Below are 17,331 nucleotides of genomic sequence, written 5' to 3' on the forward strand. Positions count from 1 at the left end.
CCCCACACACACACACACCGCCGCCCTCCTCCGGGCTTCACCACAGAGCGCAGCAGCTCGGATTACTCAAGCGTGGCTTAGCAGGAGCCAGCCAATAAATCTCTCTAAAACTCAGCGACAAACAGCGACATCAGGCATGAGATCCACCCCGGCACCACTGCCACATGCTCCCCCTCCCCCACAGCGCAGCAGCTGCAAGGAGCACAAGAACCTCGGCCCTGCCAGGGGAGGAGCGCCTGGGTGGGAAAGCAACTAGCTGCCTTCCCTGCCCTTGCGAGCGCCTCCGGGGTTTGCACAACGAGCTCCGTGCGAGGGCGGCGGGGCACATCCCTGCAGATCCACGCCGGGTGGGAGGGTGGAGCCGGGGGAGCCCCTCAGCCTCCCGCCTGCAGCCACCCACAGAGGAAGCAGCGAAAACTTCTCTAGGGTGGATCGTTCTAGCGGCTGCCCAGCGACCCCCCTTGTGCAGCTCGCCTGGGGGGGAGGGAAACGCGGCCAATGTCCGGGCAAGCGGCCGCCCGTTGCACCCAGGGACGCTGGGGCCCGGCCGGGGAGAGCGGCACCTCCTCCCACTTTGTTCTCCCCGCGTGCCGGAGGAATGGCTGCTCGCGCGCCAGTGGAAAGCCGCGGAGCGCCGGCTGCCAGCGGGGCTGGGGCAGCCACGGGCACGGATAGGGAGGGAAGGGCAGGGTACAGGGGGCGGAGAATGCGCCTGGAGCACCCCCGGCAGCAGGGGTAAGGGGGAGACCCGCAGCCCAGTCCCCGCAGGCCAGGGAGCGTGGCCTCAAATGGCAGGCCCCCCTCCAGGCCATGGGGCAGCAGGAGGGGAAATGGAGGGGGGGCGGGGGGGGCTCATCCTCCCCTGAGCCGGGCGCCAGCCGCGGGTTCTGCTCGGGCTGGCCCGGGGCTCTAGCGCCCTTCGGGGTGGGGGGGCTCGGTCTCTCCAAGGAGGCAGCGTTAGGGGGAAGCGCTGAGCTGCCCAGCGGGGCGGGCAGTCTGGTGGTGCCGGGCCTCAGCCACGGTCCCACCAGACTGCCCGCCGGGGTCCCCCCAGCCAGCCCCAGCACCGAGAGCGCAGGCGGGCACCTTCCCAGGACGGCGGCTGCGGTGGTGGAGGGGCCCCGCTGGCTCAAGCCCTTAGCAAGGGGCAGCCGGGGGCGCTGCGCCCTCCCCTTAAGGGCACCCAGGTTTTACAGAGCAGCTTGAGGGCTGCCCTGCCAGACGTAGGGTGACCAAAATCGGGACAGTCCCGGTTTTGGGTCTTTTTCTTATGTAGGCTCCTGTTCCTCCCCCCACCCCCACGCACCCCAGCCCCTGTCCTGATTTTTCACATTTGTTGTCTGGTCACCCTATGCCAGGGGAGCGCGGGGCCGGGAGCAGGGGGATGCCAAATGCTCGGAGCTGTCTGTGGTGCTGATGCTGCTGACCAGGGACGATGAGCATCAGCCGCCGCCATCCGAGCAGCCCCCTCTGACGAGCTAGTAAGGGGCAAGTTGGGCAGAGTACCCCCGCGCACACACACACAAGCACAGCTCCCCAGCCCACGGTAATAGCTCTGGGGGATCCGAGGGGAAGTGTCTAGTAGACACAGGCTGTAATTCAGGCTTCCAGCACTAACAAGAAGGCAGCGCGACCCACACTCAGCGAGGGCAGGGCTAGCCCCACTGGATTGCTGTTCGCTAATACAAAGAGGTAGCTGGAGTCAGTCACGCGGTGCTGCCTGTGCCTGGAGCATCTCTACGGGAGCACAAAGCAGATCGCTCATCTCCGTTCACCAGCAACGTTTCTTTGTAAAGTCTCTGGAGGGAGTGCAGGGGAGGGCACCTGAAAACCACTCTCTGTAATGGCAATACTAACCACAGGCTATCAAGCCTGCAAAGTTCTGCCTTCCACCTGTTCGCCAGCAATACTAGCAGGTGTTTCCTTTCTCCCAAAGGCCTTTCTCAGGTGTAGCCTTTGTTACTATCCTTCATCATAGAAATGTATCACCTGAGAGCCAGATTCTGTGTTTATCTTTAAGGATGCAATTCTGGAGTCATTCCATCTGATCACAGTCAAATAATTCTAGATTTACATCAGCGTAACTAAGGGCAGTAACCGGCCTTCACAGGTTTTTCTTGTTTGCTGGGTTGTTTCCTAACCTGTTGTTTTTTCAAAGGTGGATACAAGATAATGGAAATGAAATCATTCACCTATACAATCAGTCATTTTAAGGATTGAATGCACTTTTGCAGGGCATTTTTATATTGCAAATGATTTATTTGAATGGAGGACTACAAGCATAATGTTTCTAAATTATCCCTGTAATTGTTTTTGTGCATTACCTATTTATAGAGACAAATATTTCACTCTATATTCAGAAATATGAAACGGGAATAGTAATCATATAGGGTTCATTCCTCCAAAGGATAGAAGAAGTATGACATTTTTGTGGCTCTGTGACCTGTACAACAGCAGTGTAATTTATATGGTATTTTCCCTTGCTTACGTATAGTTCAGATTAGCAGATAAGGCTGCCAGCTGAATTCCCCCCACCCCCCGTACACTGGTTAGAAAGGACATACACTGCCTCAGATATGCATGCAAAGTTCCCATTTACATTAGTAGAATTTGTATGTACAGAATGAGAGCTGCATATTTATATACATAACATCTAACACCATAGCACCTAGTCCAGTTTTAAGAGCTAGGATGGATCTCTTTCTGGCTTTTACCTAAAGAAACACCAAAGACATTTCTTTACCAGCAATAGAAAATGACTACCTTTAATCATTGTGAATTACATTGTTCAAAAAACAAACAAAAACAAAAAACCCAATGAGCATCTCAATTTTGAGAGTCCTAATATCTAACTGTAAATCATAGTCATTGATGAACAATACTGGTCAATTGTTCAAGTATACATAATCTTTTGGAAACAGGGCAAATATATGAATCTTGTCCAGTCTCCCCTATCTGGTAATGTAGTATTAGCAGTTGGAATGCAAGAGATTCATCTACAGATGGATTGTTCTGTCTCATTTTCATCGAATACAGTCAGTGGTCTTATTTTTGCAACATCTGATTAAGACAGGGATCTGAATTAAAGTGAATTGACTGCTGCTCACTGTAGAAAAGAGTGAGGTTCTGTTGGTGGATGAAGATCCCAGTAGGAGGTGGTTGACTGCATGATCTAGAGAAGGTATATATTTACCTTTCATCAAAATTATTCATGCTCTCAGGGTCTCATGGATCTATCTGGAATCCTTAGTATTAGCAATGGCCCACAATGCTCTTATTTTCTCAGTAGGAGTAAATATACCAGCCTAGGAGTAAATATACCAGCCTATATGTATCCTTCTTGCTTCTGTTAAATTGTCAAATGTCTTTTATATGCAATTCTGGCTGTGGCATTCTAGCTCAATGCCAAGAGAGATTATAAATGAAAAGGCTATAATTACTTAACTAACTTTTATTAATTCAGTCTCCTACACTGAAAAATAAAGGTAGTCTCACATGGTGGGCAAGTAAAATGCAAGCTAGTATAATATTCTCTGGAATGCTCTACTGAGCATTAAAGGTTGTTACTCTGCAGTATGCCAAAATATATTGTTCCTGCTGATTTGATACATTAGTAAAGCTAGGGATCTGAGACAAGTTTTTGAGGTCATAAGTCAGCATGACTTGGGAGTACTGCTTAGGCAGTGTGAATGGGCCATGGAAAGAAAATTATAGAAGTGAAACAAACACATTAATAGAACTCATCTAATCTGTCCCTGTCAGTGGATTGCTTCCTGTGGTATGTCTGCCACTGTGTTATCCAGTTCTGTTCTCAGTTACTCGAGAAATGGAACTTCCTTTACTTTGAGGAACTTTTCAACCATCTCTGTGATCTCACCATGGAATTTTGTTCCCTCATATTAAGGCAAAATGTTCCCTTGTTGAGTCTAATCCCTAGACCCCACCCCTAATTGTTTTTAGTCCTTTTGGTGTTCACATTTTTTAGATGCTTATCTTACTTCCCTAGGTGTTTGGCCCATGATTGCCTCAAGTTATTCACCAGTGACCCATTCTGGCAATTAAGAGGGGCAGTGATGGCTTCCAGATAATGTGTGCCTCTCTAGTCAGCTCACATGCCAATCACAATCATGGTTATCTGTCAGATATCGAAACAGAATGATGATGATGATGATAAGGCAAGATATGAAAAATACCCCACTATTCATTTATTTTCTTCATACAATATATAGAGAGGTTTTAAAGCACATAAATCCAGTGTCCTGCTCCAAAGATTTGCTAGTTTCTATTTAGGTACAAGGAAAATGTCATAAAAAATAAACATGTTTAGTCCTGATAATCTAACCAGTACCTGTAGCTGTTGTAGGATTGGGGAGTGACAATTTAGAAATATAGTCTACTTATGGAAGAGAAATAGAATAGAACATAATTTATGTGACCCACCACAACTAACCAGCACACCTTAGGTTTTGAATACTGATTATCAGACACATGAAGTCAATCCATCATAGAAAAAATTAAATACCTTGTAAAAGTTAAGTAAACTAGAAAAAAATGCAAGGAAATTCCAATTTGCTAGCAGACAATCCAGGAGCAGTAAAGGTTATTGAGTAAATTATTTGTTGTGGATCATCTACAACAAGAAGGAGGAGTGCTAGGCAGAGATGGGCTCCACTTAACGAAGAGAGGGAAGAGCATCTTCGTGAGCAGGCTGGCTAACTTAGTGAGGAGGGCTTTAAACTAGGTTCACCGGGGGAAGGAGACCAAAGCCCTGAGGTAAGTGGGGAAGTGGGATACCGGGAGGAAGCACGAGCAGGAGCGTGTGAGAGGGGAGGGCTCCTGCCTCATACTGAGAACAAGGGGCGATCAGCGGGTTATCTCAAGTGCCTATATACAAATGCACAAAGCCTGGGAAACAAGCAGGGAGAACTGGAGGTCCTGGCAAAGTCAGGGAATTATGATGTGATTGGAATAACGGAGACTTGGTGGGATAACTCGCATGACTGGAGTACTGTCATGGATGGGTATAAACTGTTCAGGAAGGACAGGGAGGCCAGAAAAGGTGGGGGAGTTGCACTGTATGTAAGGGAGCAGTATGACTGCTCAGAGCTCAAGTATGAAACTACAGAAAAACCTGAGAGTCTCTGGATTAAATTTAGAAGCCTGAGCAACAAGGGTGATGTCGTGGTGGGAGTCTGCTATAGACCACCAGACCAGGGGGATGAGGTGGACGAGGCTTTCTTCCGGCAAGTCGCAGAAGCTACTAGATCGCATGCCCTGGTTCTCATGGGCGACTTCAATCATCCTGATATCTGCTGGGAGAGCAATACAGCGGTGCATAGACAATCCAGGAAGACTTTGGAAACTGTAGGGGACAATTTCCTGGTGCAAGTGCTGGAGGAACCAACTAGGGGTGGAGCTCTTCTTGATCTGCTGCTCACAAACCGGGAAGAATTAGTAGGGGAAGCAAAAGTGGATGGGAATCTGGGAGGCAGTGACCATAAGATGGTCGAGTTTAGGATCCTGACACAAGGAAGAAAGGAAAGCAGCAGAATACGGACCCTGGACTTCAGAAAAGCAGACTTCGACTCCCTCAGGGAACTGATGGGCAAGATCCCCTGGGAGAATAACATGAGGGGGAAAGGAGTCCAGGAGAGCTGGCTGTATTTTAAAGAATCCTTATTAAGGTTACAGGGACAAACCATCCCGATGTGTAGAAAGAATAGTAAATATGGCAGGTGACCAGCTTGGCTTAACAGTGAAATCCTTGCTGATCTTAAACACAAAAAAGAGGCTTACAAGAAGTGGAAGATTGGACAAATGACCAGGGATGAGTATATAAATATTGCTCGAGCATGTAGGAATGAAATCAGGAAGGCTAAATCACACCTGGAGTTGCAGCTAGCGAGGGATGTTAAGAGTAACAAGAAGGGTTTCTTCAGGTATGTTGGCAATAAGAAGAAAGCCAAGGAAAGTGTGGGCCTCTTACTGAATGAGGGAGGCAATCTAGTGACAGAGGATGTGGAAAAAGCTAATGTACTCAATGATTTTTTTGCCTCTGTCTTCACGAGCAAGGTCAGGTCCCAGACTACTGCACTGGGCAGCACAGCATGGGGAGGAGGTGGCCAGCCCTCTGTGAAGGAAGAAGTGGTTCGGGACTATTTAGAAAAACTGGACGTGCACAAGTCCATGGGGCCGGATGCATTGCATCCGAGAGTGCTAAAGGAATTGGTGGATGTGATTGCAGAGCCATTGACCATTATCTTTGAAAACTCATGGTGATCGGGGGAAGTCCCGGAAGACTGGAAAAAGGCTAATGTAGTGCCCATCTTTAAAAAAGGGAAGAAGGAGGATCCTGGGAAGTACAGGCCGGTCAGCCTCACCTCAGTCCCTGGAAAAATCATGGAGCATGTCCTCAAGGAATCAATTCTGAAGCATTTAGACGAGAGGAAAGTGATCAGGAACAGTCAACATGGATTCACCAAGGGAAAGTCATGCCTGACTAATCTAATTGCCTTCTATGATGAGATAACTGGTTCTGTGGATGAAGGGAAAGCAGTGGACGTGTTATTCCTCGACTTTAGCAAAGCTTTTGACATGGTCTCCCATAGTATTCTTGTCAGCAAGTTAAAGAAGTATGGGCTGGATGGATGCACTACAAGGTGGGTAGAAAGTTGGCTAGATTGTCGGGCTCAACAGGTAGTGATCAATGGCTCCATGTCTAGTTGGCAGCCGGTATCTAGTGGAGTGCCCCAAGGGTCAGTCCTGGGGCCGGTTTTGTTCAATATTTTCATTAATGATCTGGAGAATGGTGTGGATTGCACCCTCAGCAAGTTTGTGGATAACACTAAACTGGGAGGAGTGGTAGATATGCTGGAGGGTAGGGAGGGCCCTAGACAAATTGGAGGATTGGGCCAAAAGAAATCTGATGAGGTTCAACAAGGACAAGTGCAGAGTTCTGCACTTAGGACGGAAGAATCCAATGCACCGCTACAGACTAGGGGCCGAATGGCTAAGCAGCAGTTCTGCAGAGAAGGACCTAGGGGTGACAGTGGACGAGAAGCTGGATATGAGTCAACAGTGTGCCCTTGTTGCCAAGAAGGCCAATGGGATTTTGGGCTGTATAAGTAGGGGCATTGCCAGCAGATCGAGGGACGTGATCGTTCCCCTCTATTCAACATTGGTGAGACCTCATCTGGAGTACTGTGTCCAGTTTTGGGCCCCACACTACAAGAAGGATGAGGAGAAATTGGAGAGAGTCCAGCGAAGGGCAACAAAAATGATTAGGGGTCTGGAACACATGACTTATGAGGAGAGGCTGAGGGAACTGGGATTGTTTAGTCTATGGAAGAGAAGAATGAGGGGGGATTTGATAGCTGCTTTTAACCACCTGAAAGGTGGATCCAAAGAGGATGGATGTAGACTATTCTCAGTGATAGCTGATGACAGGACAAGGAGTAATGGTCTCAAATTGCAGTGGGGGAGGTTTACGTTGGATATTAGGAAAAACTTTTTCACTAGGAGGGTGGTGAAACACTGCAATGCGTTACCTAGGGAGATGGTGGAATCCCCTTCCTTAGAAGTTTTTAAGGTCAGGCTTGACAAAGCCCTGGCTGGGATGATTTAGTTGGGATTGGTCCTGCTCTGGTCAGGGGGTTGGACTAGATGGCCTCCAGAGGTCCCTTCCAACTCTGTTATTCTATGATTCTATGATCTAATCCGTCTATTTAAAATTCTATTTCTAGTAAGTTGTATACAGGCTCTTATACTGCCCCCACTATCATAGCCACCTTCCAATAGTGCATCAAGAGACATGATTAATATCTGTCAAGCATGATTCATTCTTTCATCTTCTTCTCATGGGAATTTATTTTAAAGTCCTGGACCATCCTTATGCCAGTGCTGGGGGTTTTCCATATAGTATTGGTGTAGAGCTGGTCACAGAAAGGTTCAATTTTGTCAAAATTCCAATGGAACTCAGGTAGGTTTCCATCAGAAACCTGCTTGGATTCCTGCCATCTCATCCTCCCAGCTCCTCCTCAGCTTGTCTGGCAGGCTGCAGGGAACATGGACTTCCAGGGTCTACAGCAGCATACCAAGCAGACTGCCACAGTGCCTGGGACCCCAACAATTACAGGGTCCACAGCTTCTGCATTCTCTACTAGGTAGGCTGCCATGGATTCAAATTCCTTTTCGCCACCCAGCTCTGCAGTGGTGGGAGCTTTTCATCCTGAAGGCCAAACGTTATTTCAAAACCCTTAGAGGATCAAGGGGCCTCAATCAATACTTTAACTATTTTCCTAGGCTTGGGCAATCCCAGCTGGACCTCTATCCTGCTCTCTGCAGGATTCCTGGAGTCTGGCAGGGAAGTGAACCATAAAGGAGGCAGAGCTTCCACTGTGATGCAGCAAGCTGCTAGTGAGGCACTGCTGAACAGCTGTGGCAGAGAAAGGACAGAAATTGCTTAAAGTGCTCTGGCTCACACCAGAGCTTCTCATGAGACAGCAGGGGAAGCAATGGGAGGTAGTTGCAGAGGCAGAAACTTACCTTCTCCCTGTAGGAATAGGGGTGATACAAAGACTTTATTTTAAAAACCATGGGGTGAAGGCCAGGCGATGTTTTCAATTAACTGTCAAATATACATTTTTTTTTAACACAGGTAACCAAACAGACTAAAATATGTAGCTTTGAGAGCGACAAGAGGCCCCAGGATGAACATCACTGCTCTACAGTCTATTCTCAAATGTTTTGTCCAGTCTACTTATAAATATTTCCTGGGAATGGGGTTTCCACTACTTCTTTGGGAAGATTATTAAATAGACCCAAAGAGCTTGTTTATGTCACTACCAGAGAGCAATGACGCCTTCGTCAAATGCTGATAATTGTTTTGCAGGTTCTGGCCCGGGGTTGGGACTCTCTGGCATAGGCTAATCAAATTATATTTTAATCACAAGAAGACATGAGAATAATAAGAGCTTCTGTTAGTATTATTGGCCCCGACTGGTGGTTTATGAAGGTGGTTTCCCTGATAAATACCTTAGTAGTGCAGTGTGTTCTATGCTAATCAGAAGGTCCAGACAAATAGAGCATGAACTATTTCATTTTTAGTGTTCTACATCTTGTTCATTTTTTCACTTGATTTAAATAAGGTAACCCTGGTTTCTGCATTGCACTCAATTAGTCATTAACATTTTTATTATTAGCCTTTTCTAAAACTGAATTCTGTAGGTGAAGTCTTCTCCACCTGGTGTATACATTTTCTCTCTACTACTGTATTTTTCCATGTTTAATTCTTCTGTATTTTTGTTCAAGTAATAATACCGCACTGTAATTTTTAACTGTACATAATCAGACAAAATAACTATTTTTGACACAGCATTTGTCACTGTCCTTGCTCACATTGCAGTCAACAATAATTTAAAAATCCAGGTCAGGTATTTCTCTTTCAATATTTTCCACTTTTTTATGATATCCTGGCATGCCCCATTATGTGCAAAAACCCCAGGGTTTGTCTATCTAATCTGAAAGAGATGCCACATACTGAAACCCTTTCAAAGCAACATCTTCCTTCACACATCTTCTCTATGAGCAGATGTATTGTCTTTGCTTTTGACAAAAGACTATTTATACTGGCCAACATTTTCAAACCTGGGTGCCTGTCTAAAATAAGACTCCTGGATTCATATTAATAAATATGGCTAAATATGAATGGTCTGGCTTTTTCCGCAGTGCCAAGCATCCACAAATCCTAATGAAGTCAATGGGAATGGCAGGTGCTCAGCACCTCTCCAACTTATATTTAAATGCCTAATTTTGGATTTAGGAGCCTAATTTTAAGCCCCCAGGTGAAAGCTTTGGCCATAGTATAAAATGACAGAAAGAAAGAGACAAATTACAGATGAGGGTCTTCCACAAGCTGAAAGGGGATCTATTTAAAGGATCTCTCCTAGATTTCCTATCTCTGCCATTATGTATATTTTATAAGACATTGTTTGTTTATTATGCATACAAGGAAAATGTACATTTTTAGTCTACTCACGTCTTTTACATCCCTTACTTTGCTTTGTCCAACCACCTCATTTTTTCCCATTTTCCCAGTGCTGGCTACTTGGCTGCATAGGTAATAGTATTCTGATGAAAGGAGAATATGGGTGAACACTTTTCCAGGTACTGATAGACATGATATAGTTGCCACACTCAGTGTAAGACCCTTTACCCTTGCATGGGGACACAATGATGCCATGCCTCTGGTAGTCTGCTTGATGCCCACACTTTTAAAAACAGCTGATGCAGGTCACTGCTCCCTGGTTCCAAAGTACCTTTCAGCAGCTTGAGTGGAATATCATCAGGCACAGCAGCAGGTCCGTTCTACAACTTTTGGATGGCCTTTCGTACTGATGAAGGATCAGTGTTCATCATTGTGTCTGTAGCTGTATGATTTGCCAGGTTACTTATATGGCACCTAAGTACATATTCAGGCATCTAAAGCTTTGTCTATGTATGGATTAGGTGCCCACTTTTACCTAACCGAGTTTGAAAATGTTGGACAGAACGGATGTACTAATTAATACTAATGATAGCCTTTTGTTGTAGATAACTATTAGCCCTGTTTCATGTTGTGCAAGCATATAAAGGGACTGAAGATCTGATTTTCAAAAATTGACACCCTGAAGCATGCCTTGGTTTTCATGCTCAGCAAACAATTAAAAAATGTAATGAGGAGAAAGAAGAGGGAGTGCCTCAATTCAGAGAGATGGAGATCAAATGGGAAAAGAGTTATGAGACTATATTGTACTCCTTTACTGACTCCTTTACTGACTAACTTTTGTGTCTCCTCTTTAATCAACCAACTCTCACTCTCAGGGGGGTCCAAGTTGCATCCACAGTCCTTCTTGCTCAAAAGGATGGGATGTTTTCTAGAATCTCCCCTTAATCAGTCAGAGGGTTTCACTGTTGTGCAATCCTTCCTCCCACAAGCTCGGAGAATACTGTCTCCATTATCACTCGCCATTATTTTCTTTCTGAATAGAAGAGAACAGGACCAGAACTTTAATCTACTGTCCTACATGGAAATTCAAAGCATAATTGCTGGGCCACCAAATTAGCCCTTGTCATAAATATAAAGGGAAGGGTAAACACCTTTAAATCTCTCCTGGCCAGAGGAAAAACCCTTTCACCTGTAAAGGGTTAAGAAGCTAGGATAACCTCGCTGGCACCTGACCAAAATGACCAATGAGGAGACAAGATACTTTCAAAGCTGGAGGGGGGCGGTGGAGAAACAAAGGCTCTCTCTGTCTGTGTGATGTTTTTGCTGGGAACAGAAAAGGAATGGAGTCTTAGAACTTAGTAAGTAATCTAGCTAGATATGCGTTAGATTCTGTTTTGTTTAAATGGCTGATAAAATAAGCTGTGCTGAATGGAATGTATATTCCTGTTTTTGTGTCTTTTTGTAACTTAAGGTTTTGCCTAGAGGGATTCTGTATGTTTTGAATCTGATTACCCTGTAAGGTATTTACCATCCTGATTTTACAGAGGTGATTCTTTTACTTTTTTTCATCAATTAAAAGTCTTCTTTTAAGAACCTGATTGCTTTTTCCATTGTTCTTAAGATCCAAGGGTTTAGGTCTGTATTCACCAATGCAAATTGGTGAGGATTTTTATCAAGCCTTCCCCAGGAAAGGAGGTGTAGGGTTTGGGAGGATTTTTTTTGCGGGAAAGACGTTTCCAAGCTGGCTCTTTCCTGGTTATATATTTGTTAGACGCTTGGTGGTGGCAGCAATAAAGTCCAAGGGCAAAAGGTAAAATAGTTTGTACCTTGGGGAAGTTTTAACCTAAGCTGGTAAAAATAAGCTTAGGGGGTTTTCATGCAGGTCCCCACATCTGTATCCTAGAGTTCAGAGTGGGGAAGGAAACTTGACAGCCCTCTTTCTTTAATTTAACCCCCTCTTTCTTCAACATGGATATGTTTTCTAATAAAGAGAGACAAAATGGGTGAGGTAATATATTTTATTGGACCAATTTTAGTTGATAAGCGAGACAAGCTTTACAAGCTTCTCTAATAGTCATAATAACAAAGTAATGTAAACAACTACAGTAGAGATAAAGACACATGGAGTTTGATTCAATTTTTGTTTAATTTAATTATATGGAATGTAATTTGATAGTAAGCAATGGAATCACAGTGCAGATGGCAAAATGCTAGATATTATTACCTGGAACAACTGAGTACAGTCTGCCTTCTACAGTTATAATTGGCCTTCCCCCATCTTAAAGTAAAAACATCACAGCATAGCCCTGGATGATTTATGACAAAGAGGAAAAGCTGACTAACTTATTTCTGGTTTAATTTTTACAAAAGAGAATTGATTGTGAAGTCCCAGCCAGAATTCGGAGGAGATGGAGATGCAACATACCTGCCTATCCAGAGCACAAAAAACCCTACCAGTGTAGGTGAGAACCCTGCAACGGGACTGGGACTCCCATAATAGCGGGAGTGGGATTTTAAAAAGTCCTGGGACTGGCTCTAGTATAGGTGTTTTAGTAACAGTTTTATTTTGAATTGTCATTCCGAATAGAAAAACCATGAGTAATATGAGCAATTTAGTCAGTGGTTGGTTATCCTTAAGAAGTTAGCTAATGCTCAAGTGATTGTCACCTGGCCGTTGATTTAATTTGTTAGAGATCTGTTGATATCTTTGGGGTTGTTGGACTAGGGAGGAAGGAGAGTGACTGATCCCTGACCTGCCTGTGGATTTTGTCTGGATACTTCTGCTTTCTGACCCCATCTCTGGCCTCCCAACCAGTATGTTCAGCACTGGAAGGAAACACTGTGGAAGAAGAGGGAACAGGAGAAAGGAAGCAGGCTGTTCGTGTTTTTATTTGAACCAAAATAAACAGGCTTGAGCCCATTGATGCCTAGAATATTGCCTGAAATTTTGGAATTGATGGGATGGAGTGTTCCAAAGTTATCACATTACAGAGAAACAGAGACAGCTCATGCAATTTAGTGTTAGACTTAATTTCACTTGGCCCATGAGTCCCCAGCTAAATTTAGCCCAGAGTCTATTCCATAAGAAAGCAGAGGCCCACAGTGTTGGAGAGTCTACCAGGAAAACTGCAGTGACAGAAGTCATCTGCAATCTATACTGCACCAGGAGACCAAAGCAGACCCCAAAATGGATATGCACTGGCCTACATAGTGGATATAATCACAGCATCTGTGGGAAGTGTTGATTGAGCCAGCGGGGCTGCAGTGGATCCCTGCCTGTAATTTATGTTGTTTTCTCTTGCTGGAAGACCCTGAGGAATGGCAGTGGCATTACCCATGACCTGCTCACCCATTGGAGTGCGCCTCCTATCCCCACAAGAGCAGGGGGCCTGGCTGGCTCTAGTTAATCTATACCTTCTGTAAATCTGGCCCATGGTTTGACTGATGCTAGTTTGGGAGAAGGGGAGGTGAGGCTGCGTGAAGATGAGGATGGAGAAAGTATATTTCTCCACAAAAGTATTGATTTCCCCTAAATAATAGTCACATGGCAGACACCCAATTTTACTAATAAGTACATTTTCCCCTTTATATATTTGTGGTATCTTTCTAATCTTTGGTAAAGAAAGAACAAATTGAGCATTAGAGTACTGTGATTAAGAGACATCTTCAGCATCTGCTGAGAAAAACTTGCTTTAGTTTCAATATAGACTAAGTTAAATATTCTGCATATGTAAATCATATTTGACGATAACTGATAGTTGGGATACTGACACATAGTCCCATAGTGGTGGTAAATTGTGACAGCCATCACAGTATCCAATTTTTAACAACTGTAATTTTTCTTTCACTTCCATTAGTTAAATTTCCTGCAAAATGATTCAATAAAAACAAAACATAAGGATAACTATTATTTTGAGGAAGAGAAGGACAAAGACTTTGTTTTAGAGGAGCTTTATCTATTTAAATATTCTCTAGAACTTTACCGCTCAAACTCTTGTGAATAAATCCTCCTTCCCCCTCTGGATAGTGACACGCTGATGAGTCAGGTTTCAGCAACCACCATTCAATTTTTTTCCTAACATGTATCCATGCATCATTTTGCAGCTTGTCTTATTATTACTTTATATTAATAATAATATATGTGAAATGTTTACATGTTTACTTAAAAACAGTTCCTTCTTTCTTTGATTAACATTTTGCTGAAATTTGCATTTAGATTTCTACATGCTTGCAAATAAAAATATCACTCAAATGCTTTAGGCAACAAAATTAATGCCTAAACATAATAAAAGTGTAGCAATACAATTCGAAGTAACCTACCATCAGCAACTAGGCAATATAAATGCTCACATTACTCTCCCCTCCTAGCAATTTCCTCCTATGTTTTACTGTTAATATTGGGTCTGATCCTGCTCTCTCTCACTGGTCACTGAACACAGTACACCAGTATAAATGAGAAGTAATTCCATTGAAGTCAATGGAGTTACACTGTATAAAAGTAATGTGAGTGCAGAATCAGGCTCATGGAGGGATAGAAGTGTTGACTGATCACCATGGGAAATGAAAGAGGTTTTACACGGGACGGGGTGGGGAGGAGGAGGGAAATGCATTGGAGAAGAGAGAAAAACATGTTTTGATGAATTGGCTTACCCAAGGGCGTTGAAGTGGCAAGCATGTGATTCTTAGCCAAAGCAGTGACCATGCATCTCAGCTGACACAGTCACATATGAAGTGAGAGTTCTGACCCTGTGGTGTTGGTTGTCAATGTTTAGTGCCACTATTCAGGCTGGCTACTAGAGGGCATATAACAAGGAGGTAAGGGTCTATGAAAAAACAGGTAATAAGAGTCTGTGAAAAAACATGCATTCATCGTTACACTGGTGTCTCGGTCTCTATAATCTCTAGACTCTAGAGTCCATCTTCTACAGATCTAGCCCCAAGTCAATTTAGCACCACCCAACTTCACTTGGGTATAAAATATGTTATGAATATGATATGTTCTTTTCAGCACAAGAGCCCTTGTCTGACTAAGACTGATTCTAATATCTGTACAACCATGAAAATCCCTTTCTGCTACCCAGTAAATAAATAAATAGCAAACCATTTTACTTCACATTTTCCAGATTGGTACAAATATTTTTATTAATGTTACAGTAGCACGCAGAGGCTCCTTTTTGCGTAGTGTTGTGGAAATATAGTAAGAGACAGTCCCTGTTCCAAGGAATCACAATGTAGTTTAAGACAAGATGCAAAGAAGGGTAAAACAACCCATCGAGAGTCAGGTAGTAGGGGGAGTGAAGATGGGGTAAAAGCAATGCAAGCATATTTTTTTCCCCAAAGACTACATGTATATGTAATTTATAGTAATAGAGGAGTTTTGTTGGAACAAATAAGCAAATCAGCGACAGCAGCCTCAACTCTCTATCTTTCTATCCATAACATTAAATTAGGTACAGATTTATGTTTAGAGGGCACCATGTGCACAGTAAAAATTCTGGCCACTTTTGGTCAGGTAAGTACATGGGTACTTAATATCCCTTTGATCACAGCATCATCATCATGTTGCATTTGCCTTCACAACTACCCTTATTATTAGATCAAAAAACTGCAAGTTACACAGTAATTAATCTTTGAACTGCTTAGTAACTTCAAGTATAATTACAGGACCAAGTAATCTGCAAGAATGTAATTACTCTGGGCTATGTTAATCAGAAATGATCCATGAAAACCCATGGCAGCTGCTGAAGGTCTCAGATCATGGCTCGGCTGCCAGCCAGGCTACTCATTTGCAATTTGGTCAGCTTTGTGTGCTGTTCTTCCTTTTGCACATGATAATGTGTGCCACATGACCTAGTCCATTAGAATATAGGCTCCTCTCTCCCCCTTGACCCTCTTCTGAATTCAGTGGACCCAAAATATGACCCAAAACTGTAGTCTAGTTTTATTAAATTAAAAATTAATCCAGATCCTGGCTGGATTAAGTGATACAGATGCCTCCAGTTTACAGAATGGTGCTTGTAGCTGGCTGGCCAAATATGGCTTAGGCTCCCCCCCCCGCCCTCCACACACACATTCTTTCAAAACTGACAGCTCCAGATTGACTAACTGATGATTTCTTTTCATTCACAGAACAAGTAAATCAAGATCAGTAGCAGTGCAAGATCCCTCCTATTCTGCCATCCTGATCTAGCTCAAAAAAGTTCCACAAGAACTGCCTCTAAATCAGTGTTTTCAAACTTTTTAGGATGAGTACCCCTTTCCAAATAATGCAGTCTACCATATACCCCCATATGAGATAGGGTCATAATATACCTATGAAAAGGTCTGTAAGGGATAACATGATGCAACACAATGCACAAGCCCTGGAGTGTGTTATCCTGGATATTATTAATTATTATTATTATTATTATGAACAAAGGTGTAATTGGATTTCTATACTGGGGGGAGGCAGGGCCCCTGGCCAGCAGCTGCCCTTCTCCAGCCGCCCAGCTCTGAAGGCAACGCTGCCACTAGCAGCAGTGCAGAACTTCAGAGCCGGACAGCTGGAGAGCAGTGGCTGCAGCATGGGGCGTTCATGTTGGTTGTGGCACACAGTACCCACTCCTGCTCCCAGTCGCTCCACCATTGTTTCTTGAATTTTTATCCCGCTCCTGCTCTTATGGCAGAGGGTCCCGGGGTCCCAGGGGATCCCAGGCCCGCTGCAGGATTCTGAAATTGTCCCAGCAATGGCTGGAAGTGCGGCTGTCAGCAGATGTCTCCACACCAGAACCCCCACTCCCCCATAAAGGGATGGGGACACCCTACCCCTCCCAACTCACCCATGCAGTGGGATCAGAGGCCTCATGTACCCCTACAAGGGGATGAGCAACCCCTGCATCTCCCCTTCTCCATGCAAAGGGGTTAGAAACCTCTAACCCTCCATGTGAATGGCTGGAAAGCCCCTGAATCATCATGCAAAGTGGATGGGAAGCCCCCATGCCCCATCACCCCAGGTACAGGCAGGGATAGCCCCCATTGCCACTCTTACTTCTGTGCTGCTGCTGGTGGAAGTGCTGCCTTCAGAGTAGAGCCCTGCAGTGGGATCGCTGCCTTAATATCAGGAGCAGGATAAAAAAAATTAAAGAAACAATGAGGGAACAGTTGGGAGGGGAATGGCTATTGTGGGGAGGGACAGGAGTGGGATTAAAAAAACCAGTCCTCCCGCACTGTAGACAACGTGAACACCTCGGCAAGCAGCTATCTCTCTCTCGCTATCCAGCTCTGAAGTTCTGCACTGCTGCTGGCAGCGGCTGCTGGCCGGGGGCCCTGCTCCCTCACATATAGCAATCAAACTATGCCTAAGGATT

This window comes from Lepidochelys kempii, chromosome 11 (genome assembly GCF_965140285.1).
Source record: "Lepidochelys kempii isolate rLepKem1 chromosome 11, rLepKem1.hap1, whole genome shotgun sequence".
Taxonomy (NCBI): Eukaryota; Metazoa; Chordata; order Testudines; family Cheloniidae; genus Lepidochelys; species Lepidochelys kempii.